Raw genomic sequence first — 27,403 nt, 5'->3', positions numbered from 1 at the left:
AGGCAGCTTCCAGTATAGGATAAAACAATAAAACACAAGAACATTATATAATCATTTGATACAGTTACAATAAAATAGAGTGAGAATAAAATAAGAAGGAATAGAAAAGAAATCAGGTATTGACTGGAGGGAAGGCCTGGATGTACAACCATGTTTTTAATTGGGTTTTAAAGATTCCCAGCGTAGGGGCCGCATGAATCTCTGAAGGGAGGTTGTTCCAGAGGCAAGGAGCCACCGCCGAGAAGGCCTGGTTTCGTGTCTTTTCCTTCCGGGCCTCTCTCAGCGTCAGGCTCCTCAGCCTTACCTCCTGACTCGCACGGGTGATCCGGGTAGGCCTTGGTGGGAGCACTACTTATTCTGTCTTTTCTTCTTATACTGTAATAGGAAATCCATTAAGATTTGTTGTTGTTGTTGTAGATAATGCTAGAAGTCTTCCTTCTAGAAAAGCATGTTTAAAAGTTTTTGAAATGTGTATAGCAATATTAAGTGCCATGCTTGGAAAGCTGCCCAACTTATATCACATTATTATATTTTTACTGTTTCAGACTTTCAATTTAAGTGATAAGTGTTGATTTTAATACACTGTGTTCTGCATTAAAACACCTACTTTGCGGCAATGGTTATAAATAACTACAATACTCATCCAAGTATTCTGTGGTGCACTTTGATGTTGAATGCCAGAGGAACTAGGACTGTCTTCCCCTACCCTTCCTGCTGCACTTGTGTGGTGCCAAAAACCAACTCTAAAGGGTTTACTAGCCCTCTGGATGATGCATACAGATACAGTGGCTGTAGTAAAGAAGGACTGCCAGTTTAAATCAGCAGGATCCAATTAAATACAATGCTAGACCCAAGACTGCAATAAGATATTTCATTTTCTAAAACAGGTGAACAAATAAACCATGTAAAAATCCCAACCCAGCAAAGTGTCTTTCCTTCACATGAACAGATTCTGTGTATGCAGCCAAGATAAGTGCACTCATATTTGCCTCAACTATGCTCATCTGAAAACTTTTGAGTTTTCCATTCTGGGTTGACAAGATGGCAATGTACATCACCATATAGCATGAACACAAAGTGCAGACAGAATTGTGTACCTAATAATTGGGATACAAATTTATTTAGCTCAGAGCAAAGCCTAGCAGCCATATTAGGAACAGTTACTCAGAATTATGCTATTTTAGCAAGTGTACACAGCTTTTGTAAGATAAAATTCAACTGCCCCCAACACTGTTTGTTTGTCCTTTAAATTGTGTGTTGTTATCTTCCTGTTCTATAAATGGATACCAAGCATGCTACAGGCAGGTGTCCATTTCTGTCCAGTACTAACCTTTTTCTTTCTGTTGTATTTGCTTGTTTTAACTGTTGAAGTGTGTTACTCTTGTTTTAATCTATTTTGTGAACTGTTATAATGTCCCTAAAGGCAGGATATACAATAAAACCAGTTCATCAGTCTGAAGAACTTACGTGGCTGAGTCTCTTCCCGTAATATGTACTTATTAAAAGAAACCAATCTTTCCTTTCAGGCATTTTGTCTATGCTGTCAGACACATATGTTGTGGTCCCAAAATAAAAATCATTAGGACTCTTACTGCACCAACTATGGGATAATTATGAAAATTTCTTCCATTATATTTTCTGTCTGTGCTGTAATCCTTGGTGGTCAAATTTTCAAAGGGAGGGGGCAGACTTTTCCCTAACTCTGTGTCCTAAGATTTCTGTTAACGTTTGCTAACAAAGCTGTATTTACTGTACCACAATTTACCAGCCCTGGCATTTCCAGCTTGTGGTAAAAAAAATGATTTAATATCGAGACAGAGAGAGAATTTATAACCAAGAGGATGGCAGCCTGCCTCTGGCGGCACGTCCATATGTCATGGACCTTTCAGTCTCTGACTACTCAGATGAAAGGATGATTTAACAACAAGCTATAAAGCATCAGAGAACACAGAATCTCAGAGAAACAGCAGACTCTAATAAGCATGTATTGCCAAGAATTGCAAGAGAAGTGTCATTGCACGGAGAAGGGGGAAACCCATGATTCAATGGAAGAAAGTGGCAAGAGTTTATTCGGCCATGGCTATGTAATGGCCACAAGAGCGCGGCTGCGGAGATGCTGTTGCTTTTACCTTTGGCTAACCCTCAGCTTAAAGAATGGTGCAAGCTCAGGGCAGTAGCAAATTTTCCAAGGAAAGGTGAAAGGGTATAGGGCACTTTTAAAAAGAATGGGGATCCTTAACAGGGGGCAGAATAAACATTTAAAAAAAAAATAGTAGGAAGTAAAATCTCTCTCTCTCTCTCTCTCTCTCTCACACACACACACACACACACACACACACACACACACACACACACGCACACACACACACACACACACACACACACGCACACACACACACACACACACAGAGGCTTAAAGTTACATAGGTAACTTGACAGGCAACTTTTGGGGTCAGAATACATTACTTCTTCACTTGATACTACACTTACGGAATTCAGTACTACAGGATGTGATAATGAGTCACTAGCCTTGATATCTTTAGAAACTGACTTTGCAGATTCTTGGGGGATAGGCCCATCCATGTTTATCCACTATGATAGCACATGAACCCTCCATTTTTAGAGGCAGTGTATCTCTGGATATTGGAGGAACAAAGAAAAGGGAAATGGTTGCTGCCTTTCACATTTTGTTTGTAAACTTCTCGGAATAACCTGGCCAACCTCTGAAAATCACTGTCCTGGTCTAGGTTGATCTTTGGTCTGGACTAGCAGGGCTCTTCCGATATTTTTCCCCTAACTGCTCACAGTGAGAGAATGTCTCACTAAGGAGGAGGAATTGCTGACTGGATAAATCACTGGAGGATTGGCACTGTGAAAACAATGACACCATGCAACAGTTGGCTTCCCAGTGGGTGACCACTGCAGAAAACTAACATGAATGCTGGCTGCTTAGCTAAATTAACTATTTCCAGACAGACCAAATGTTTTGACTGATCAGCCCTGTCTTTCCATTTTAAATGCCAAAGAAGAAGAGCTAATAAATCAGCACTTTCTCAGGTTCACTTGTATATTTTCAGACTACAAACCAGCAATCCCCAGCCTTTTAACACCTCAGGAAGTTCTTCCATCCACCTGGGATAAACAAGAGGCTGCCTGTCCCTCTAGTACAGTAGTTCCCAACCCTGGGTCCCCAGATCTTCTTGGACTAAAGCTCCCAGAAGCCACCACTAGCTGTGCTGACCAGGATTTCTGGGAGTTGCAGTCCAAGAACATATGGGGATCCAGGGTTAGGAACCATTGCTCTAGTAGATGTTGATCTGGCTTCACTACTAGGTCAAAGGAATCACTGAGTTTTGCAAATCCTCATAATGACATGATGGGATTAAATGGACAGAATGCAATGAATCAATTGCCCAGTCCTCTGCAACCTTCACACAAGACAGGAAAGTTTGATTACAAAAATAATGATAAGCATCTGGGAAACACCTGCAACACAAAGAATGGCACATCCTCCATGTGTTTAGCTAAAGATACAGATATGAAATATACTGATAAAGCAACAGGCAATTACTACTTTTTCCCTTTGCAAGATTATGAGTGGGCACATGCACAAATAGACAGGCAGCAGGTAAAGCCTAATGTTTGCTCTTGAAATACCACAAGTTCTGGACCCATCACTAATCAATATGAAAGCATATGCTGAAATGTCTCAAATATCTGCTTCTTGGTCATCTGTTTTCTCTCCCCACCCCCTTTGCTTCCAACTCTGTCTGAGGTGAACTTTATTTCAAAATGTTATGCCGTTTGGAAAGTCAGGAAACTTAAAATACTATAGGAAGTTCTAAACTAACCGGATGGAGAGAAATTTCAAGAGAGAAGTGTAGGTTAAGGATTTTTATTAGAATTGTTTTCATTATTTGATCCTGGAAATGTTATTATTATACACTCTTGATCACAATACTACATTCCTAATTTCTATACTACTCTTCGAAATATATTTTACAGTTTGGATAGATGTTTCATTGTTAGCATATTTCTACACAAACAATTCTTCTTCTACTATTATTACTTTGTTAAACATTGCTGAACAATACACCGCTCTAGAAATACTGAGGTTCAACAGGTTAGGTCCTCAATATTTGTTGGTACATCTCTCTCCCACAAAACAGCTACTCATTCCATCCACTCCTCATGACACATGACATTAAAACTGGTGACACTGAAAGACCAAAAGAGTCAACATAAGGAACAGTGCTTTTTCGGTCATGACATGTTGCAAACTACCCAGAAATAATAAATAAATCCTGAACCTGTGATTCTTGTCACCGGTTCAGTTTTATGCACTGTGGTGCAGATCAGAACCCAGGTTAAATGCTAGTAGTAGATTTTAAGCCACAAGCAAAAAAAACCTTTCAGTCCTGTTGCTCACATTATTATGTAAGGTTAAGCTCTTGCACAACTAGCTGTTGTTTGGGTGTGCAGTCAATGTCATGTACCCCATCATTTGACCAGTCACATGACAGGCAGTCCAGAAAAAAAATGTGACAATCATCTGTACAAATGTGTGTATGTATGCAGAAAACCGCATTAGGATTTTGGCTTAAATATATTAAAATATATTAATATACATTGTACAGTGTGCCAAGTCATACAGGAAACACAATCGTTCTTCATTGTTTACTGTCCAATAAATAAAGATGGTGAGTTTTGATATGAAGGCCAAGGGCAAAGGTTTTGAACAGCCCTGTTTACCAACGGAGCAGCAGTAAGAGAGTAGATAAATATCTTCAGTTTTTATTGAGAGCCCCTTGATGACTTTCCTTTGGCAGAACTGTGTAATCACTGGATTTATGGTGATGCACTAAACAAGTGCATCTGACTACAATGAAGGATATACTGAAAGATTAATCAAATGTGGCAGGGAAGTTAAGATATATACTATAAATGGAACTTCTAGTTCCTCAAGATCTAGAGATTGCTAAAGTCTGGCGAATAAGCACTTTAAACCACATATTTCAAAACAGTAGTGGTGACAATTGAGGCTGTTATGATTAGCAGTTTAAACAATCTTGGTATCTACGCCCTACTTCAGCTAACGAAAAGATCCCAGCACTCATAAGACTACAACACAGTATGACTTTCCAGAACCCCACTGGGACTCAAAAGAGCCTTGCAGCCATTTGTTCTCTTTTGCAAAAGCAGAAGATTAACTATCAAAAACCAAAAACTATGTCCTTCAGAAAGAGATCCAACACTAAGGTGCAGAGTACCAATGGGCACAGAGTAGCAGGTAGTGAGTTTTAAGTAATTGGGGGCAATGTTGCAATCAGCAGGGGCAAGGAATGCCCATCATGAATATGAGGCACAGAGTGTCCAGAAATCTGCCCAGGATATACAGTGGTGCCCCACTTGATGACGATAATCCGTTCCAGGAAAATCGCTGTTAAGCGAAATTGTCGTCAAGTGGAAAAAAACCCGCATTGGAATGCACTGAAAACCGGTTAATGCATTCCAATGGGGGAAATACCTCATCGTCCAGCGAAGATCCTCCATAGGGGAAGCCACTTCCGATCGCTTTGTATAAATAGGTCCAGAAAACAGTGGGGAGCCATTTTGCGAACTGCCGATCAGCTGTTTTAATCATTGTCTTGTGAACAATCAGTTCACGAAACAGGGACCTAATCATCGTAAAGTGAAAAAAACACATAGGAACCATTGTTTTGTGATCGCTATAGCGATCGCAAAAAACTCAGCGTCAAGCGGGGCACCACTTTAAGATTTTCTTGCACCAAAGGAGAGCAATATATACCCACCACTCTCAAATTATTTCTGGATAAAACATTATCTCAACTTTTGTATAGGACAATACTAGGCCCTCCATCTTCTTGTTTTGTCCCTTTAGAAAGAGCTCAATCAAAATTTGTAATGGTGATCTTTTGACCGCCCATTTGTGTTTCTAATGCAAGTTCACATTTAGGATCTGGTCTAATAAAGATAGAGGCAAGGGTAAGCCATTAACTGCTAGCTCAAATTAAATTACTGTCGCCAAAGTTCAACATCCTTAATCGTGTGGGACGGTTTTCAATCTTCTAGGTTAAAGGGGGTCTATGAAAAGCTGAGATCTTTAGGTTTCAGTCCACAGACTCTCCTAGCAAAGGGACTGGACCAGGTCATTGCATCTATCCAACAGAGGTTGTTCAATATCAAACAGCAAAGTGACACTAGTAGAGTACCAAATTTTGAGGGACTGGAGAATATCAGATGGAGTGTAGCCCCAGCAGCCTATCTTTAGTTTCTGGAGTCTCCTACACACTGCAGGGCACTCTCCCTAGTCAGATGGCATAGCACTCCCCTCTGCAGTGTGTGAGGGGAGATATAATAAGACCCCTATGCCAGAAAAGGTTTGTCCCTGAAGTGCAGGCACAGTGAAAACAATACAACATGTTATATTTTCTTGCTCGTTTTACCAGGAAATATAAGCCGAGTTTATTCTTCCACAATTTAGAAGGCTTTCGGGCTACTCAGATTCCAAGACTGCTAGGAAGCTACTCCCAGGCCACAATCTGCAGACTACAGCTTCCTGTACAGTACAAGGTTTTTACAGCCACCAGTAGTATTTGAAAAGCAGTTTTATCTTGTGATTAAATTTTTAACATCATTTATTTTAATCCTTAATTGGATAACTGTGAACCATTGTGAAGTTTTTTTCATTTTTCTTTTTAAAATTTATCTAAGACTTGGACCACTACAAACATAGCAATGATATTGGCAAATTTGTGATATGAGTTGTGCTGGTCGTCAACAGCATTAATAAAGAACTGAACTTACTAAAACAACAACAATAATAAATCTGGTAATTCTGAAATTCTTTGTTCGTCTACTGTGATACCAATTTTTTAAAAAATTATTGTCAGCCACCATTTCTTTTCTGTGTATAGAATTTTTACCAGACTCCTCAAGTTTATTAAAGCTCTAGACTACCATTGAACTTTAAAAACCTTTTCATAGTCAGGACATTACGCCCCCAGACTAGGCTGTGGTTTCATGAGACGGAAAGAGTATTAAATAAAGTCTCAAACAGACACAACAGGTGCCTTACAACACAGTCAGATGATGCATAATGCCAGCAAGACTGTCAGCCAGAAGTGGAGTAAGGCAGAACGGCAAACTGTATTGTGTGGACACCTGTGTTCCTTCCTTTACCGAGAGCTTAAACACTCATATTCAAGTCCAAGGATCACAAGGTGTTATATGTGAACCACTGGAGTTGCACATCAACTACCAGATCAGTACAGAAACCATTTGGTTTGGGAGATCAGATATACTAGTTCAACTGACATAGTACTCTGTGCAAATATGAATATACTTCTTTTAGGAATATGATGGGCTGGGAAGACCACTCAATATAGCTCATATATGGTAGCCCATAGATGAACTGACCTACCTTGCCCCTTCAAATATGATCTGCATTTGTGTGCACTGAATATTTAACTGATCATCACCATACATGTCTGGAGACTGGTAGATTACATTTACTGTAACTTGGTGTTACATTTGTGGCACAGAATCTATGTCACTGAATCGTCAACTGGTTACCATATATGACTGGTAGACTGCATTTCAACTGGTCACTATATAGGACTGGTGACAGTACACTGCATTTAGCTTGGTGTTACATCTAAGGTACAGAATGCACATCACTGTGGGCAAAGTGGAGCCATTCAAAATATTGTTCAGTCTTCAACCTGCATTCTTCACCACTGGAATAAGTTAACGCTGATGTGAGCTGTAGGCCAACAACATTCAGAGGGTTGCATTTTGCCCATCACTGCCAAAGATGAACCAAAGATGACAGCCTATCTTTCAAACAGCAGTAGTGATATACCACAGTAACACTGCACAACACTGCAGTCAGGGATAACAGCTACACTTGTCAGAACAACGAACCTTTTGCTAGTAGTTAGTACCATGGAGTAGGACCATAAAGGTCACATTAAAAGGCATTAATGGAAATTCTTTTTTCATTATAGTGCAATCCTGTGCATGTTTTCTCAGCAGTAGAACTCACTGAGTTCAACAGGCCAAGCCATGTTCCGACTGGAACTGCAGCCATACCAAGTTTGCTATCAAATGTTTAGAAAGGGTTATTATGTATAGCACCTGCCCATAGTAACAGCTCTCTACACTCCTAATTTAAAATTGTTCTGAACTTCTATTTTGAAATCATTCAGTGGTAAGCATGACTTCAGCATGTTCAAGAATTTATAACAACCTCAGCTGCTTCCAAGTAGAGAATGTGCAACAATATTTAGACTTAGAGATGGGAGCTTCGTGCTTTGTACGGCACCACAGGTGGTGCTGAGTTCTATCTCCCTCCCCCCAGGTCTCCTGGTCTCCTTACCAGGATCCGCATGAGGCTGGCATTCTTCTTTTGGCAGCATAACTCCAATCCAGGCAGGAGCCCAGCCAGTCTTTATTTATACTATTACACACAATCATCGCTAACTTCCGAACAGTACCATTATCTGAAATGATATTTGTAAAGTTTGGCAGCACAGCTGGGATGCCATGTAATAAGGCCATGTATGCATCAACCCTAGCCCATGGGTTACATCCAGGCTGAAATACAATTCTAGTAAACTCAAAGAAGTCTAGAGACGGGTGTATTCGTATATGCACCGGTGGATATAATGGGCCGTTGAAAAGTGATGGTGATCCTAGCCTCCAATCCTGATAATCTGGCCTTAAGTAAATCATTTGTTCCCTCAGCCAAATATCTAGAAGGAGGGTTGCCTCCTTTTAACTGAACAAATGGAGAACTCTCCAGTCTTTCATCATATTTGACCTGAATAAGACATTAAAGGGGCATCTGTGGTCACACTATAGTCACAGTATATAAATGTACTTCTGGATAACAAATTCCCAATTTCTACTGCTCATTGTTACTTGATGTTACACTATATGATATATTCGCTCCATAAGACGCACCTTTCCATAAGATGCACCAATTTTTTAGGAGAAGAAAACAGGAAAATATAATCTGTTTTCTTCGCTCCATAAGACACACAGACTTTCCACCCCCCTGTTTTGTGGGAAAAAGTGCGTCTTATGGTGCGAAAAATACGGTACATTCCTATGCATAGTTATCAGCAAACTCCAGCAAACACAGTGGTACTTCTGCGCAAACCTGTAGGTTTTGCTGTGTGTATGATGGAAGTGCATTACCCAGAGATAAGAGAATGAAAGGCAGGATGGATGAAAACTACCTCAGACATACCAAACATACAGACCAATTAAAATTATGAATGGGTTATTCAGCTCTCAAGAGTTCCTGAAATCTTAATAGCCCATTAAAATCTATCGACTGATAGCAGAAGCCCTTTATGTGGAAGACATTCAACACAAGTATTTCCAGAGAATGATCATATCCAATTCTTAGCTCACCAGCTTTGAAATATTTATTACTGGATGAGTCCATCCTCACATGCTGTTTGGGCTGCAAGAACAATTAAAACAAGCTCCTTAACTGGCTCAGCAGTATATCCTGCTCTTAGGTTATTATTAACTTGAGATTGATTTCCCCACCCCCACATGCTGAGTCAACGTTAGTACTCGGGTGTTTTCCCTGAAACACTTCTGTAGTGTTTGATTTTTGTTAGTGGAGGAAAAGAAGGAAAGTAGCACTTCATCCCCTATTGATTATACAAAGATGTTTTGTTTGGTGTCAGAGACCACAGAGCCACAGGATTATTCATCTCCCTGCTTCACAGCTATTAAGACATGAACTAATCCTGTCACTCCACAGTCGCTTTCACCTGACTTTTTTTCTAGCTCATCATTTTCCAAAAGCTGAAATCTTCAACTGTATCAAACCACTCCCTAGTGGACTTATGCAATACATTATCCTTTCAAAATTCTTCTTTCCCGTTTGCGCCTTCCCACCTATATTTTAAATTGGCAGGTCATATTGAAAAATGCAAGATTCCCGCCCTCACAATTTACAACAACTCCTCTTCTGCAGAGAACGAATGCAATCCAAAGGAAGACGGGTAAGGCCGACCAAAGACAAGGGAACCAGAGAGAATCAACTAAGTAGGTTGTGAATAGACAGAAACTCAAGTGAGTGGAAAACAGTACTAATCAAGTTTTTGTAGAATCGCTTGGAAAACTTATTTTGGGGGACTACATCTCCCAGAATTCCCATCCAAGAAGGCCAACAACACATCTGAGAAAAACTGCTGTTAGAGGAAATGTGAGGGAAACAGGTAAAATAACACTCATATACTTAGGGACTAGAGTGGCTTCACACAAAGAAATTGGACTTGTTTTCTCCATTGAACTGTGCACTTAGGTCAATGACACTGTGTGAAGAAACTTTAATATCAACTAGCCATTTACATGAAGATAAGCAGCAGAGGTTTCTAGGGCCACTTCTCCTTTCGAGACCACTACTAATGTAAAAATGGGTATGAATGTAGCTAGTATGTGGCAAAAATTATCCATGAGAATATGTATCTGAGTCTACAAGCAACAGCTGTGATTTTACACTACTTAGTGGGGAGGAAAATGTGGCCCTCCAGATGTTCTTGGAATGCATCTTTCATCAGCTCTAGCCAATACAGCCAGTGATGAAGAAGGCTGGGAGCTAGAGTCGACCAATATCCCAACACTCACAATATGCTCATTCCTGTGCCAGGACTTCTACAAATCAGGGAACTTGTTTTTTGCTGGCCCTCCCCCATTGCAACCTTCTGAACTGAGCCCCAAACTGTTCCAGGCACTTCTCCAATCTTTATGGGCAGCTTTGGGGAAAGAGGAGGGTTCCAGCCAGCCAGTAGGACCGGCCAAATCATATGCCCCACCCTGTGCAAGCCCTCTAAAGGGCACAGTTGTTGACAGCCTTCTGTGCTTCCCTGTTCTCTTGTTATGTTCTACCTCTACTTACATTCTTTTAAATAATAAAGACTCAAAGATTGCACTGTAACTGAAAGAACCGATGGGTCTCATTGGGAGATCTTACACAGGGCAGAAGGGTTCTCCTAACATGATATATTAGAGTATTCGTTTCCTGGGATGATGAAACCAATGTTTGCAGTCTGCCTGTCTCATCTCTCTCAGCAATCTTAACTTCATAAACCAAACAGGAAATTAAACTTCTCTTTTCCACCCTCGCTGTAAATTTTTCAACCCTTCATGAGCACAGGCTGCCCCCAAAATATTTATCCTACATTGCTAAAGACTGCTCTATGACTGATTTAATAAGCAAACACCCAGGTAATGGCAGAACAGTTACATTCAACAGTAAATTTCAGTGGGACTGAAATCTAACTTTTCAATATTTGGTTAGCAAGAGCCCTCCAAGCTCTTTACTAAATCCTCTCCCTCCCCCCTCCCCCGAAATGCAGTCTTTAAAATCTACTATAAAGTAATTCTCTTATTTAATAACAGAGTCTGCTTCTGAGTAACATATACACCATACTAGACAGAGTGGGCAGCGCTTCATTTTCACAGGAATGTAACATAACTTTGGTCAAGAGGTAAGGATCTCATTGAGGCCACAGAGAGACTTTCCTAGCTGAAATTGGAAAGCTGTGCCATAATTAGTCATATCTACTTCTGGGTAAATCTTTTAATTCTATATCTATACAACCCTTTCAGTTTTGGGGTGATCTGAGAACAGGAGGAGATAATACTGCTGAATTCTCCCTGTTCAGATGCACTGCTCCTGCTCAATAACTCGTATACAAAAACTTCACATTTCTTGCAATCCAGCTATCTCTTCCACAGCAACAGTATCCTGTTTTACTCTTATGACGCCCTGCAGGCACAGGGCCCATGAAAAGTCACAATCATGCAATGGTTTCCTCAATCTACCCCACCACCCAGCTTATACGGACCCTCTAGAAACAAAATCTAGCTTCAATGTCCATCCAAGAAAGCCAGGATTAACTTCCCTATCACAATTTTACAGAACCAATAATTGGGCAACAATGTGAAGCTTGCACAGTTAAAGAACCTGGCATCATAAACTCTGCAAAACTCAGCAAAAGCACTTGGGCATGTTTCAGGTATAATTTTGTAAATCCACCCAGCTTTAAATATAATTCTTTTTACAACAGTGATGGGGACAGCATGGCCCTCTCCTAGACTGCAACATCCCTCACCTTTGACTAACTTGGCTGGGGCTGATGAGAAGGCCACACTCCCTGCCACCCCCATTTCGTTACTCAGAGATTAGGTCTGATAACATCTACTATTTTCCATAAAATTACAAGATTAGTGCTCCATGAGGCTCAGAATCTCTGCATCTTTTCTGGGGAGCTCTGGGTTGCCCTTTGTTTCGCCTCTGAATGATCAGATTGGAAATTTGTATCAAGTTTCTCTTTCGTGTTCTGAATGAAAGGAACCCTTTAAAATTATCTACACTTATCTTTGTGGAAATCAGCACTGTGAAATCTTGCAACAAAAAAAGAGGAAGAGGAAAAAATGCTTTCTGCCCTCACTCTGACAACCACTGTTAAACAAAAGGAATGCTCCACCTTCAAACAGGACAGAAACATTAAAGGGAAGTAAATTTCAATTCAAAATCCAATGCTGATAATCAGTTTTTTAAGTTAAATAGTGACATATGCCTCAGGCATTTATTATTTCATTTTGAAAATATCTTGACCATTATAGTTTACCCTACAAAACATTAATTAAAACCAATTCTGTTTAATCTCTAGGATTTTCTTAACAACACTGTTTTAAACTTCCTCTATAATTAGTAGGTTTCCATTTTCTGTACTCACCTTTTAAAGGGAAATTAACACCAGAGACATTATTGACTAAGTGATAGCTTAGGTGATTTCAAACTTGCCCATCTTGAGATTCCCCTGCAAAAGATGCATGGCAGGCTCAGAAAGCCACCAGTCTTCCTGTCAAGGAAAACAGGGCTATCTTGTGCTGTAATGTGCTGTAATGTCATGTAGACTTAATCTACTTGCTGATAAATTTTGCCAGCTGAATCTTGACTGGACAAGGAAGGAACAAAGAGGTCATCTTGGCCCTTTGCTATCATTTTTTTTCCCTGAATATGTATACTGGCTTTGAACCCAAAAAATATATGACTTGTCGTATTTACTATAGTAGATCCAGAACCTGTTTTTCATTAGGGAACCTACACTGGCTGAAAATTCCCTCTTCTACGCCACTTTTAAAGGTACAGGAGCTCTATCATCTTTTTCCTGTGACTATCAGATCAGATACCATTGGGTATCATGTGTCCCTTATCTGTAGCAGTCTGCCATAGTGGCAGGGCCCATAGCGAATGTTTGAATGTTCATTCAAGGCCCTGGCATTTCTGCTCAAAAAGATCTCAGGTAACAGGGCTAGAAAACAGACCTTTGACCTTCCAGAGTCACTGTCAGGCAGGAGCTATATTAGTGGTCTGAATTCATGGCATTCATGCAAGCAGTTCTATATGCGTGATAACACATGATTCTGCCTCTTAGCTGAAATGTGGTGTGGCAATATTTGCTCCAACAGGGATGGATGTTGGCAATATCCATGACTCCAGAGACACTTGTCAGTAATTTTACAGGTCACCCCCATGATGTAAACAGTTATTTTAATGTTCCTTAATTGCCTGGCTAGAGCAAGTTGACGTACTGAGTCAGAAATCCGAAAATAACAGCTTACAGAACAAAGTCAGGTGGCACATCTCTATTACTGGTATCTCAACACAACAGCTTGAAATAGGATCTTGCTCTTTTAATCATTTAATTTTTAGACAAGCAAAACAGGAACGTGATTAATATATATCTGATTAGTATTACGGTAAGAGTGTCACAGTGGGAGACAGAAGATCACAAACTGGTGCATAGCTAAAATCATAAACTGGCTGTAACAGTAAAAAAATAAATCTGGTTAAAATGAGCCCAAGGAGAACATCTTCTGCAACACTGTTTGCACATATACCAAGTACTCTTTCTGCTTAATCAACCTGGACCATATTTTGCTCCCTAACCAAATGTCAAAGCAAAGATCCTATTTTGATGTTGTGACAGATGTTCAGATTAAGCCCTTGCATCTTTGAAACTAAAAATAACACTGATGAACTGGATGGAAGCTCTAATAATTTGAACAGAGAGCAAGGGAGTCCAATAGCTTCCTAGAGGAATCTAGATGTCTCAATGCATGGAAGAATGGTGATCAGGTTTTAGGCCACTACAAATGCAACGTGCGCAGAGAGTACTGGTAGAACAATGCAAAGTATAATTTGACTGGGAACTGGATGAACGTCTACTTCAAATTGCTTGTAATCAACAGAAGTAAGGAAGTGGGTGTTTCTGAGGTAAATGGACATAAATTAAACCTTAGACTTGAGACACAGAAATATATCTTATCAAACCAGCTTCTACAAATTGACTGATATTTTGAAGATGTAAATGAGAAAATTGGCAACTATCAGAAAAACAAGAATAGAAAAACAGGACTGATTCTGTTGATCCTTTCTGTAGGAACAATACTAATCTCTTACCAAAATAGTAGGGACAACTGCTGCAAATACTCTTGAGACTGGTAGAATAATGTGGTCTGTTTACCAAGAGGGAGAGAATCCATTTCACCTGTTAGCACTTCACCGTTTCTACACAGAAGACCTACTATTTTCTTGTTCTTTCTCCTGCTTTCAGCACAACTAGAAAAACCATTTAAAAACAACAACACCAAAAACCTCTCTTGCAAGTCTATCATTGTGAGATGCATCCGCCTGACCTTATAGCTTCAAATACTGGCTACTTGTTTATACACTCCCTTGGTGATTTGCCTCTCTTTCTGTTTCCCATGCATCTCTCCCAGCTTATCTGAAAGCTATTTCTGCTGCCATCTTGAATGCTTTAGATGCCTCCCATTTCTGATTCTCACAACAGTTTGTGACTGTACCTTCAGTATCCCATGCTTTAGAAACTCCCATTCATCATGAATTCCTTTCTCTTTTACTCTTTCTGGCCATGGGATCTTAATAGTATTTCCTTGGAGTTCTTGAAATCAGCCTTCTTTAAGTCCAGAATGCAGGCAATATTACCCTCAACCTCCCTTTCCTTTGTGTAATGAACACACAAGGATGTCACTTTCAGTCAAGGTTCACACTATTTTAACCTTGTCATCCAGTTCTTCCCTGGTACTGATGAACAACTGCTTGGCAAAACTGGACTTCCAACATATAACAAGGTAACTAAAGCTCCCATTATTATTATTTTTCTTCTCATTTAATGTTTGGTAATCTGATCTAGGAAGGCAGCATCAAATTTTTGAGTTTGGCTCTGAGGTCCACAGCAGACACCAACAGTGATTTCATAGTTGTTTCCCTTTCCCTTGATTTTTACTTAAATATTCTCTATTAGCCTTCCATGCTTTACGTACAGGTGTCTTTCACATATAATAATACTCCTCCCTCCTCTTTTGGATACATTATACCCTTCAAGTATTACATCCCAGTCAACGCTCCTTCAAATTTCCCAGAGGACTGTGAGGAGGCTACGCCTTGTGCATGTGGAGTGCTGGCCGTGACTGGAAGCAAATGGACAGAAACACTGAGTCGCCACACAACCTAGAGAGAACACTGATATCAGTCATAAGTCTCAATAAGAGTTCAAGTTCATCTTGTTTGCTTCCCATCCTCTGTGCATTGGTACAGAGACATCTGAAACTCTGTATTATCCCCTCCAGCTGCTTTCTTATTGTTTCCCCCATGATGTGGTGGATCCCTGTACCACCATCCTAATTTCTGGCTGATAGCTGACATTCTTGTTCCCGTCCTTGAAGGAAAAACATGGAAGTATTTTGCTGTTGCTATTACTGCAATAGATACAGATTTATCATAAGACCTCCTCTATTCCAGCCAATATAATAAAGATCTGATCCATTGTTGTGCATGACTGTACATCATGTGATCAGGCTATTAATCAGACGTAGCAAAAATGCAGATTCCATCATTCTAAATCTCTGGCTAAGGAAGAGTTATTGAGGTTTCAGTTCTGAGCATATATATTCCTTCTTTTGTTTACTTCATGTTTTCAATAGTAACATTATTCTCCTAGTCTCCTAGTTATCTATTCTTTATTATTAGAGAAGGAAAAGCAGAGGCAGGCATAGATGCCCACAGCCTGTGAGCAACTATTGAAGGGTCCTGCTGCAAGTGTTGCCTTTCATGCATAACTTATTTTCTAGGCAATCTTACAAAGCAACATGGAACACCACCAAGTCTGTGGGATGCACGACTGCTGCTTTCAGCTAACAGCGGCCTCAGTATTCTGTAGGTCTCTCTGAACTACCAGTGTGAGTGGGTTTCTGGAATTAAAACTTAAATTGCATTCTGATGCATCACATACTTTACCCACATAACAAGTAAACAATTAAACTTCTTTTACCTTATTAGTGCCAGAACAAGAACAAAAATAAGGTGGCTGCAGTGGAAAAATTCAAGCATTCTAGAAAACCAAACAGCTGTAAATCTCTTCTACAAGTGAAGAACCTCTTTCTCCCCAGGTAGCAAGAAAGCTTAGCTACCCCTTCATTTTATCCACTCTCCTTCAACCATCACAATTGTCACAGAGAACAGAGTTTATTATAATGCCTCTCTTCTTTGTTCCGCTTTTCCCTTCAGTACAAGAGGTCAGTATCTCAGTTGGAGGGATGTTCCCCACCTCTCAGTAACCATCAAATGCCCTATAAACATACTGTTTACTTCTTTTCAGAGCTAATCTGTTCCCATAAAAAACAGGGTCAAGGAGTACAATATACAGCTTCCTTCAGAGCTTAATGGGATTTTGTTTTTTGGTTTTTTTTGGTCAAAGCAACTGTTTCCCAGCTTTCTTTTTATAGATGTTTATCTGTCTGTCTTTCACTATACTTTGGTTATGCTTTCCTCCTCTCTTGTTTTGGTTTGTGACGCCTCTTAACGCCTACACCAAGAGTAGCTGGCATTGTGACAGCCTTTCAGGTAAAACCAATTAAGGAAACGGAAAGGTCTTAAGAAAGTCTTTTAAAGAAAGGATTATGGAAAGAAAAAACACTTCAGCAGTGAAGACCTGCAAAGCATGTGCTGTCTTTGTGCATGAGAAAAGCACAAGGTGCACATGCAGGAAGTGCAAACTAGTTGGAAGAAAAAGTGAAAGACCTGGAGTAGTGAGTGGCCACAAAGCTATAATGGAAAACAAGGAGTATAGAGAAAGGACTCTCAAGCAAGGAAGTAGAGGAGGTGGGAGATCAGCAAGACAAAGCAAAGGAACAAAGCAATGGAGAATGCTGAAGAGAGAACAAACACAGTGGAAGAAGCATCATGGAAGAAGAGTCACAGGAGCAAAAGAAAGAGAACTGGAACTGCAAAAGCTGCTTTCAGATTCTCGAAGAGAAGTCTGGTAGAGAGCATGCAGAGAAAATATACACGAGACCTTGTGGGGAGGACATGAGAGAAACAGAAGCTCAGCCAAGCACAGTAACCTAGCCCACACCTTACCAAAAATGAGTAGTTGTAGTAGCAAATCCCCTGCCATTTGGGATTGAAACTGCAATATGCTGGGAAGATCCATGAACCTGCTAAGTATGCTGTCTCTCTGAAGGACAGTTTAGGGATGTGATGAAAGGACTGCCATCACTCATAAAATTCAGATACATATCCCTTTCTTTTAATCTATATGGGAACAAATGACACAGCCAAGAGGAACTACCCTAAACCATTTTGGACTCCGGTACCTGGCAAAATGCATTCTTCCAGTGAGAACTGCCCATCCTACTCATTCATCCCAGACTGGACGTCTCAGGATGCTGACCCCAAGAGAGGCCCTGAGGGAGAAAACTAGGAACTAGGCCTTCTCAGCGGTCACCCGTGACCTTGGAACCAAATGCCTCTGGATATCCACCTTGTCCCTTCGCTGACAACTTTTGAAAACCTGGCTGTTTTGACAAGCATTTTATTCCGATCCACCAATGGAATCTCAGATAAATTATCAGTCAGTAAGATCACTATACCACCATGTAAAATGCTTAAGTGTTTAAATGTCTAAATGTTGTGGTATTTTACTTTACTATGTTTTATAATGTTGTATTTATTTTTATATTAGTCGTGACTTTATGCTTTATTTCATGCCTAGAGTGGCCTTTGATTAGATAGGTGGTATATAAATAAATGAACGCACTGCAAAGAAATCACATCAGACTTTGAAGCTCTGGAAAGGCCCAAGGATTTTGGGACTCAAGATAAGTCTTCTTGTCTGCCCAATCAATATTCAGAAGAGGAATAGAAAGGGAAAGGGGAACACCTGGGAGTGAATGGCTGGTTATGAAGGTGGTCCTGATAGGAGGGATTGGAATTTTGGGACAATGGACTATACTTGCTGGAAGACAGACTGCTATGCGTTGTACCTTACAAAGACTGGAAAAATGTGTATGACCACACTATGAAGAACTCCATCTTGAGGGTTTTAACTCAGTTGGAGGCAATTAAAGCCCAAGCACAGAAATAAAGATAGCCGAAGGGTTATGCACAATAAGAGGAACAGACCGAGCAGTTCTAATGGGGCCTAATAACAATCTTCATGAAAATGTATGAAGGAAAGCAGGATACAAATCACCCAATCTCCAGTGCCTATATATGAATACTAGGAGTACGGGAAACAAAGAACTAGAAGCCTTAGTTCAGAAGGCTTTTTAAATATTGTAATTTATTTTTTTACTTTTAACTTTATTTATTTCAATATTGTAAGCTGCTTTGGATCCTTTAGGAGAAAGGAGGCATATAAATATTTAAAAATATGATTTGATAGAAAAAACTGAAGCTTGGTGGGATGACTCCCATGGCTGGAATACAGTAATTGAAAGATATAAAGTGTTCAAGAACAGAACGAATAGAAAGGGAGGCAAAGTTACAGTATACAGTATGTCAAAAATACATATTCCTGTGTAGAAATAGAGGAAGATGAGCTTGATGGTCCCCATCAAGAGCATCTGGATTAATTTGGATGAAAAACACAAGTAATGTGGTAGAGCGAGTCTACTACCATCCATCCAACCAAGGAGAAGATGTGAATGAAATAAGAGGACACCTCAATGTGTCATTAGAAACCCCATACTATATCTCATTCTCTCTAAAGATACTTCTTTAAAAAGGGTTACTTAAATTAATCTTGTTTCCTTGTCAGAAATTATTTGTCACTGGATCTGTTGAACTTAAAGTGGTTTCATTGTGCTACCGTACATGAGACGTACACATGATAAAGCACAATATTCTCGCCAAGTAGGAGGAAAAAAATGCAGTGCTTATGGATGTGTGACGTTTACCACATAACCCCTGCTTGTTTCCTCAAACAAAGGACTCACACTGTCTTCCCACCAGCAGATAACAATTGGGACGTTCCCTCTTTTTCTTACTGCCACCAGTGGATTTCCTTTTATCCACAATATCTCAAGAACTTTATTCAGACACTTGTCAGGTTGCTGCCAACAGAACTTATTTATTGAAATGTATTATAATTATAATCACAGATGTTCTTTTGTTCAATGCCTACAATATAATCATTCAAATATCCTATATCTTGCCACCTTCACCACCTGCTCTGTCTGTTAATCTTGACCAGTTTATCTCTATTATTATTTCTTCTCACTATCTCCCTGATGATCTCTCTATTTTTCTCTGCCTCTTCTCTATCTTTTTATATCCCCCGACTCCGCCCCTCCACTCCTCTCATAGGCTCATGCAAATGAGAACCATGCTGTGAGTGACAGGAGTGACGTGGGGCAACCATCACAGTGAGTTATACTCAAAATTAGCATACATACATGAAGAGATCATAAGCAAAGTTTGTGCAATACTGATTACCGCCCACCCCAAAGTTTCTATTTTTGTACTTGGCAAGGCATTTTGTCTAACCTCATATCACTCTCTTCAGCCCCAAATTCTCCTCAGTTTTGATATGGAAATAATACTGACCTGTTATAGTATGCTGCCATGTAGACAACTTAGATCAAGTTGCAAACAGTAATTTTTAAATTATTGTCACTTACATACGTTACCTCAATTACTGTGTATCTTATTATTATTATTATTTATTTTATTTATATCCCGCCTATCTGGTCAGGTGAGGACCGCTCTAGGTGGCTATCTTGTTTTAATTTATTTGGTAAATTTGCAGAAGATTATCTGGGAGGCATATACTTAAGAATAATGCAGAGACACACAAAACAAACAAATTCCAGAGCAGCTAAGATCACAAAACAGTAGGCAAAAGCCAGGTAATAAAACACACAAACATTTTTGAAAATTAAATGGAAGTTTTAAAAAACAACCCTAAAACTTCCTTGCTAAAATCAGCTAGTCATCATGCAAGATATGTCCAAATAGAAATCTTAATGCTGAAGCAACATTAATGAAGTAGACTTCTCCAGAGGAGCATTTCAAATATGAGACATCAAAACTTTAAAAGCTCTCTGTTTCCAAACACCATTTGCCTGATTGGAGATATAATCCTGATCTGTTCATTCACATGATATTCATTGATATCAAACATGTGAAAGGGCTTCCAAGAACATGCCTGACTAGCCTTATCCTTTGGATGTCAATACACATACTAGCCATGCCCCAGCCAAGTGATATGCAACTTTCATCATTCTGGCTATATGTGCACATCCCTTTGACACTGATGCCAACTGTGTGCGCTGATGAGGATATGGCTACCCACCTGTGTTCTCAGGAATCCCTTCACGTGACACCTACAGATAACAAGCAAGTGAACGGCGCTTTAGAAGAAAGTCTGCAATGAAGATGGTAAAGTTCAGAGAGACCCATATAACAAGACAGGAAACCTGCAGCTACTCTGAAAGCCATTGTGATGATCACCCGATCACCCCACTCATTCTATACATAGTCATGAGCTGATTTGCATGAGCCTATGAGAGGCCTGGAGAGGAGGAGTCAGCAGCTACATGAGGCTTGGCAGGAAAAGGAGGAATCAGATAGAGATTGCGATGAGATCCAGATAGAGATTGTGATTAGATCCAGATAGAGATAAAGCTTAGTCAGAGAGAGAGGGAACAGATACAGAGTGATAAGACTGGTTAAGAAAATAGGTAGAGACGGTGAAAATGATATTGCAAGAGAAAAGTATGTAGTGAGAGAACTGTTAATGATTTGATTGTGTATAATGTTTATCTGAAGAACTTCTGTTATTATTAAATCTGCATCACTTCAATAAATAAGTTCAGTTCATATTCACAAGACAAGTGTTCTGGCAAACATCATTTATATTGTGGACTAAGGTAATCCACTGGTGGCAGTGAGAGGAAAACGCAACGTGAGTGTGAGGGCAAAACACGCAGGTGCCACAAGGGTGAACACCACAGCCATCACTAATGTATTCATGTATTCTTGATGGCTTTCATAGTAAGCTCCTTAGAGTATGAACCAAAAACAGCCTGGACAATACTTCCAAATGGATTATTAGGGGCGGGTCAAGGAAGGATGGAGTAAAGCTACAAGCTGTTATAGTGAAACATGGTACAATTTGTATTTCCTTTGGCATTAAAGACGTTCTGGTTTGAGAAGGAAAGGGGCAGGGGACAAATTAGATAAGAGTCAGGGTCATTACAGAATGACAAATAATCCTGTTAATGGAATGCTCTTCCCAGAGGGGTCATGTGGCACCATCATCATTTTTTGGGGGTGGAGGGAGCACCAGGTTAAGACATTTCTATATTCCTAGGTGCCTGATATTAATGTGACTGGCTGACTTATAAACATAGACTTCAGGCAAACTATTTATTCTTAGAATTTGGCTGTGAGGGGAAGTGGTGTTTTATATTATGCATCATTTTTAGCTTTAATATATTTTACCTGTACGCTGTCTAGAGAACCTTTTCAAAAAAGACATCAAAGGAAGGCAATAAATAACAAAATTAAAACAATAACTCTTTTGCAACATCCATAATTACTCTTTCCCATAAAGTCCTGTGAATCATCAGGCTAGCCACCTCTTAAAATGACATCATCAACTCCTACAGGTTTTTGGAGGAGGTCTGAGTCTGCGGAACCAGTAAAGTCTAACACTAGCAAGTAATTACTATTGCTCCTCGTCAAATGTATTTACTCACATTAAATACAGTTGAAGGTACACTGGAGGGAGAAACTGGTAGGAGAACAGCTGTCAAGACAAGAGGCTGAATGAAATTGTTGAACAATGTCTCAATATAATAAGCAGGAAAATAACTTCAGGTCCCTGAAACGCTCTTGAACAGAATTTCAGGACACAGCTTCTAGTGCAGAAAACTAAAGGAACAAAACATCTTCGCTAGTTGCCTGACAACAATCCATAGCCTACTGGCATACAATATTACAGTTGCTTTTTTGCTACTGAATTGCAATACACGCAGATAGCACTTTCAAAATGCTCAAAGCAAAGCATCAATGTCTGCTGAGTTCTAGTTCAATGTAGTTTGAGAACAGGTGCAAAACTGTTTGAGAAATCAGTCTGGCTTACTTTTGGATGCAGCAGAGCTAACTTAATTAATTCCACTGGCATATCCTAGAACATGACATCCCTCAATTATCACCCCATTTTTAGAAGATGGCATCCAGGATGACAGTCAGCAAGGATAAAGATACATGTCCTATTGTCAATGGGATAGGAAACTACCAAGAACATTGTTTCTGTCTTCCATTGCACTTTGGAGGATTTGTTTATGCAGCCATTTGCTTTGAGAATTGATTTGAGGACTGTTCTCTCACTTCAACTTCCTTTTTTTCATAGGTACAAGAACTCACAAGGGTTTTAGCCATGTACTTTTCCATGACAAGCCACATGTTCTCTTCTCTAGAAGCTCCACCATCAGCTAGTGATCAGATCAAAGCCATTTCCTAGGAAGTCTGACTGTTGCCTTCATTGCTATTATTTAAGTGCTGGCTTAAGAATTATGTGCTCCTTTTTAGAACTGTAAACTGATTGTAACTGAACTATGCAATCCTGCTCTTCTATGACAGAAACATACGTTTAAAATGTTTTTAATGCAACTATAAACTGGCCAGAAATCAAATTTACAGAGGAAAATAATGTAACATTTTAAAAGAAGTAAGTAACAAAACTTAATACTGTAGATGTTTGCAGTAAATTGGGGCTCAAGCTCCTCTAGCTACATGAATCATCAGTCATTCTAAGTGATTCAAATATCAGTAATTTAAAAGGGGCAGCAAGAATGGCCTAATTATCCAGGGGATTTCTACATTCCTCTTCTCACAATGCCCAATGAACCCCAGAATAAATGATTAAACTAAATAGTAATGGAATGTTCAAATTTAAGACCCATGTCCCTCAATATTTACTTGAAAATGTGAATACCTTGAGGTAGAGAATCAGAAGGGGATTTTTTTTCTTTCTTTCCATTTTCCACTGTTCTGCTCCTTCTGTATGCCACATCAGGAACCTAAACAGCTGATTAAACAGCACTCTGAGAAGTAACAGCTTTCAGGGATGCCTGTCAATTCAACCAGCTGTTATGATCTTGAAAGGAGTGCAATTGCTTTGATGGGGACACTGCATGGAAGACGGCACCCATCGTTTGTTCAAACACTTCCATAATATCCCGTGCCAAACGACGAATGAGAGTATTTATTGTTTTGTCTTTTTAAAAGACTGGAGCAAAAAAGTGTTCCCACTAGTTATGAACAGAGCCTGAAAAAAAAGTTTTTTTTTAACAGCTCCAAGAATCTCCAAGGCAATATATGGGATTTTGGGAACCACAGTCTAAAAAGCAACACTTCCAACTTCAAACTCTGGTCTGAAGTTCACAGGATAACACTCTGGTTACCCAATGTTAGTTTCATACTGTTTGACTCCTAGATGCAATTGTAGTAAAGCAAGATGTTCTTTTGAAGACTTGAATGAGTGGAGAATTAAACTGAAAAACAACATCAATCATTTTATTTGGACTTGTGAGTAATCATCACTGAAGCCAACTTTTCCACAAAGGAGACACTCTTGGTTTGTGTGGCCAGGATGTTTTGCCACCACCACGAAGGTGGAGTTAAATAAGAATTTGTTCTGAGGCTTTTGTGGTACATTAATGTGTTTTCTAATTTTAGATTTTTATTTTGCCTTTTTTCCCCCCCGGGCAAAATGCTTCAGTTCCTCTAGAAGCAGGCAGGCACTTGTATTTTTCTGTTGTTTATGCCAACTCAACCCAGACGGAAAGGAGGCCTCCTTGTAGGAATCTTTCATCGCCTTTTACTAGGATGGAATAATGAATCAAAGCAGTTCTGGACTGGTGTCTTGTAGACAACTATGTGTCAGACTAAACTAAGACCGGAGTGAAAATGCTATTGGAACAATCCACAGGTTTGGAGGAGCTTAAGGTTAATATTTCTCTTTGTTTTAAAATGAGAAATTAAATGGCTACAGAAGTGTGATTTCTTCTCTGATGGAACCCAGAATAAACCTGATGATTACTAACTAATCATGATAGCCAGTGCGGTGTAGTAGCTAGAGATATGGATGGTGATATGGAAGTTCAGATTCTTGTTTCACTGAGTCATGAAACTTCCCCAGTGGCCTAGTACCAGTCACTCACCCTAACATACTTCACAGTGTGGTTGTGCAGATAAACTGAGGAGGCGGACAGCAGTATGTACCATTTACATTTGCTGGAAGCAAGATGGAATCTAAATATAACTAACAAATAACAGATACATATAATCAGGTACATCACAATCTTTCCAGTCAAAGTTAAGTTCCTTTAAGTTCCACTGAGATAACATGCAGTTAACTCTCCCCCACTGAATTAAATGAGACTTTCAGAGCAAACAACATCTTGAAGCAAGCACCCACAGGGAAGGATCATATATACTTTACTGCAGAGCCCCTCACATTATGCTTGTTGAAAGCTGTACAGTATATTGTTATATCAGCAGTGATGTCATTACCAGAATCAGAACTTTTGGACCAAGCTGCAGGATGGTAGGCACCTTTGTTTAATATTCTTCCTTTTTTTAAAAAAAAAATGAGAAATTAAATTGTTACAGAAATGGGATCTTTACACTACTTGAATCAGGTTAGTGAGGAGCAGGAGCAGAGCTAGCCTAGATCTGAGAAGTGCCTGAATCAAGCCCCCAATTATGCCAGCCTAGTGTCCATGGAGCCAATGGTCCTCTTTGAAATGGAGAGGGGAGAAACCATATAGGAGGGGCGAAATATGATCCACTGGAATGCGAACAATAAAAAATGCCTTAGCAAGTAACAAAATAAATTTATTTTCCTTCTGAAGCTTTTACTACATAATCTGTCTTGTGCTCCTTCAAAGTCTGAAGTGCTGCTGTGTTAAACTGCAGTCTTAATTTGCCCTCTGCTGCTTCTCAATGCTCTGTGTCACTATAGCAACAGGAAGTCTGAAGGAGAAGGACAGGAATATATTTGCTATCTTACAAGGTTGGTATGCAACACTACATGCTGGAAATGATCCCTCACAAAATAATTGTTCTCTTACTTCTTTTTTCTCTATCAATGTCATTACTTAGGTAGAATTGCAGGAGACCTATCAGGATGATATTCCAATATGAAATGTTTGCTGTTTTTGTTTTTTATGTTTAAGGGACTGGGATGTTTTAGACCCTTTTCATCACCGATTTCACAGAGGACTGGAAGAACATCTGCTCATATATGGTATAAACATTCAACTCCAGCTTTTTAGGTTTAAATAACATTTTCCTTCTATGAGATGCTGCTTGGATCTCCCCTCACTCCCCTTCCCAATAAGTAGAGTTTATAAGTTGTAAGAAGAGATAACAAATCACATTTCAGGTGAGGAAAGATGTAACATTACAAACTCTTGAATCTATGAGGAAATAACAGACTTGGGCTAAATGCTATGAATTATGTCACTCCTCTGCAACACTCCCTCACTGAGATCCTTCCGTGTATATTAAGACCACATGAAGCATGATGTCAAAGATCTGTGACAGGATTTCTTTCATCTTTGGTCAGAAATTAATGCTCTGCCCCTCAACTCAGATTGGAGCCACAGAGCTGAGGACAAAGTGTTTTCGTTGTCTCATGTTTCTTGATCAAAACTGCCTAAACATGCTGTTTGTGTCCTTTTCCACCCAGAAGAAAAAGATAACAGAAAATTAATTGGCATTTAAAATTGCTTTGAGGTGCTCTTTTTCCTGCTAAGAGTCAAGCACAGTTTTCCAAACATGATGCAAAAGATTTTGCTAAGACAATGGAAGGTTTTGCAAGGGGCCTGACAGGCCAGCATTTAACAAGTCCTGCTGCACTACTGAGACACAGGTTTCTGCCTCCATCAATTTCCGTGACATATTGCCCCAACACAGTAACACCTGGACTAGTTCACTCAACCCTAATCAATAGGAAAACTATCTCTAAGGGTAATTGTAGTTCTGGAACAAGAAAAGGTGAAACCAACTAGAGGTGATTTTGAGGGGGGAAAACTGTCCAATGGAGAAAGGGTGACACACCCTTTAAATCCATTTTTAATTTAACTAACAAACAATTCGTGGGGCTTTATTGCATCTGTACATAATATGAACCTTGCCCTCAACTGATAGCCAGTGCAGTTGTATTTTTATCTTACTCTTCCCTAGTCACACGCATGCAATTACCCCGTTCACTCCTCCCTGGTGTGAGTGGAAAACTTACTGAGAAAAAGGTGAGAGTTCAAGTTATAAAACAGCTAAAGATGAACCATGCAGAAGAGTTTTTCTTACTTCTAGTTTTTGTTTCGATATTATTATTCTCCTAACATTTCTTCTAGAGCCAGTGTGGCATAGTGAATACAGTGTCAGATTATGATTTAGTTATTTATTAGATTTCTATCCCGTCCTTTTAGACAAAGTCTACTCCGGGTGGGTTCCATTAAACACTGTAAGCTAAAACAGTTAAAAACAATTCAAAACAATAGTGATTAGTAATTAGGACTTGGGAAACCTGAGTTTAAATCCTCACTTGGCCATAAAAACACACGGGGACAGGGACAGCAGTAATAAAAGCATTTCTGAAATATATCTCATGCCTTGAAAGACCTATTAGGGCCCTCGTAAGTCAGACGTGACTCAATGGCACATAACATAGGATCCCTCCCAAAAGTCCAAAACTCTGAAACTTTGTATCAAATCTTAAGAATTGGCAAGCTCAATCTCACAAGAGGGATCTGTTTTACACAAAGAATGCAGAGCCTGGAAATGTAAGACTTCTGTGAAGCAGCTGTTATATGCCTCCACATTGGCACCAACTTATAACAATTCTAACAGGGCTTTCAAGATAAGTGAGATATTTAAGCAATGGTTTTAGCAGTTCCCCATCCCCAGTGAGTTTTCATGGCTGTGCGGGGATTCGAATCAAGGCCTCCTGAATCCTATTATTTA

At 39.6% G+C, this 27,403-nt stretch overlaps 1 protein-coding gene across 1 annotated transcript in view; it reads right to left on the bottom strand.

The window, feature by feature from the left end:
• Window positions 1-27,403, bottom strand: part of ANKH (ANKH inorganic pyrophosphate transport regulator) — a 108,026-nt gene that overhangs the window by 42,194 nt on the left and 38,429 nt on the right. The window lies entirely within an intron of this gene.

This window comes from Pogona vitticeps, chromosome 4 (assembly GCF_051106095.1).
Source record: "Pogona vitticeps strain Pit_001003342236 chromosome 4, PviZW2.1, whole genome shotgun sequence".
Taxonomy (NCBI): Eukaryota; Metazoa; Chordata; class Lepidosauria; order Squamata; family Agamidae; genus Pogona; species Pogona vitticeps.
This window is presented reverse-complemented; position numbering and strand designations above follow the sequence as displayed.